At 42.7% G+C, this 1,865-nt stretch overlaps 1 non-coding gene across 1 annotated transcript; it reads left to right on the forward strand.

Moving 5' to 3' along the window:
- The first annotated feature begins 311 nt into the window (after positions 1–311).
- TRNAC-GCA (transfer RNA cysteine (anticodon GCA)) lies at positions 312–384 on the forward strand. The gene has a single exon. It is a non-coding gene; the product is annotated as a tRNA-Cys (tRNA).
- Positions 385–1,865: the final 1,481 nt, after the last annotated feature.

The following is a 1,865-nucleotide window of genomic DNA, read 5'->3' on the forward strand; positions in this document are numbered from 1 at the left end:
AGGCAGTGGTGCTAGAGATGGAGGGGCTAGAGTTGGCACCAAATCTGAGGCAGGACTTGCTCTCTGCCCAGTGGCCATCACTGACCTGTTAAGGGTGAGGTCTGCTTTTAAATTGCCAGAGAAGAAGCTAGCTCTATCCCCTTTAAGTGGATTTTTTCCCCTCTTCCATGCACCAAGACCTTTGCTTCAGTGGCATGGGGTGCTGAAACAAGTGTGGTCTGTACATTGACAGAGATCTAAAGCTGTAGGCATCTGCAACTCCAGTCAGAAACTGACTCATATGTAAGCCCCCTTTGTTTTTCATTGGGGCTTCCCTGGTGGCTCAGAGGTTAAAGCATCTGCCTGCAATGCAGGAGACCCAGGTTCAATCCCTGGGTCAGGAAGATCCCCTGGAGAAGGAAATGGCAACCCACTCCAGTATTCTTGCCTGGAGAATCCCATGGACGGAGGAGCCTGATAGGCTACAGTCCACAGGGTCGCAAAGAGTCAGACACGACTGAGCGACTTCACTCTCCTTTCCTTTTGTTTTTCATAGCCAATCATTTCTCCCTGCCTCTGCCACCAGCCCCTTACACATTTGTGGAACAAAGCTGCTGGGCTAGCAGAGAGCTATGTGGACTCCCTGGGGTGTGTCAGAGGTTAGCTGTGGTAGAGCATCGTCATCAGAATCTGGGAACCTTCTGGGATGCTGCTTAAGCAAGCCCTAGCAATGACCACTGCTGCCACTCTTGGGCTCTGCTCTGTGACCAGGTTGCCTGTATGTCCCAAGAATTTTAAATTTCATTTAAAATTTTAAAATTACATTAATATATATATTTAGTACATGTTGAAATAATATTTTGGTTATTTTAGTTTAAAATGTTATTAAAATTAATTTCACTTTTTTCTTTCTACTTCTTAAAACTGTGGCTACCAGAAAATTTAGACTTATGTTTGTAGTTTGCATATTTCCGTTGGACAGTGCTGGGCTTGTCTAGAAGACTAAAGTGTGGGCTATGAGTTTGCCCTTGCTGAGGGGTAACCTGTGTGCAAGGCAATGATTTGCTGGAGCAAACACTCTACCCCTCTGCTCAATCCTGAGGCTTCTGCCCACACTCATATGGACACTGGTAAGATTATGCCCCTCTTTGAAAAGATGAGGCAGGGGTCATCCCTTTTCCTTATGTAAACATGTGACCTTATTCCAGGTATAAGAACAATGCATTGCCTATGTAAAAATAATGAATTTCATTTAATTTTCAAGGGTCTGGAAATATGGGATGGGAATGGGACAGAAAAAATAAATAAGATTAAGAGAGGAGTGGATTGGTGGAGGATTGGAAGGATGGAAATGGAGAGGGAAGTTCACAGTTAGATGCACACATTTTGATATTGTTCTAGTAATTAAGTTGAGTGGTGAGTGAATGAGTGCCAAATTTGCTATGCTTGATAACTTGGGTATGTGTTGCATGTATGTATCAAAATTTCTGTGATTATAGTGAAAGGGTTGGGGTAATAGAATTATCAGTCATGCTTATTGTGTCTGAGTCCCTATGTCAATTCCCACTTAGATAGTGATAGTGAAGTCACTCAGTCGTGTTCGACTCTTTGTGACCACATGGACAGTAGCCAACCAATCTCCTCCATCCGTGGGATTTTCCAGACAAGAATACTGGAGTGGGGTGCCATTTCCTTAGCCACTGGAAATATATTTCTTTACAAGTGGAAATATATTTTCCAGATATCTATTTCTTTCATTTGACTTACTTTCTCAACAAAAACAGATTCACAGAGAACAAACTAGTGTTTACCAGTAGGGAGAGGGAAAGGTGAAAGGGGAAGGGGATTAAGAGGTACAAACTATTAGATATAAGTAAGTGGAATAT

Source organism: Bos indicus, chromosome 7 (genome assembly GCF_029378745.1).
Source record: "Bos indicus isolate NIAB-ARS_2022 breed Sahiwal x Tharparkar chromosome 7, NIAB-ARS_B.indTharparkar_mat_pri_1.0, whole genome shotgun sequence".
NCBI lineage: Eukaryota > Metazoa > Chordata > Mammalia > Artiodactyla > Bovidae > Bos > Bos indicus.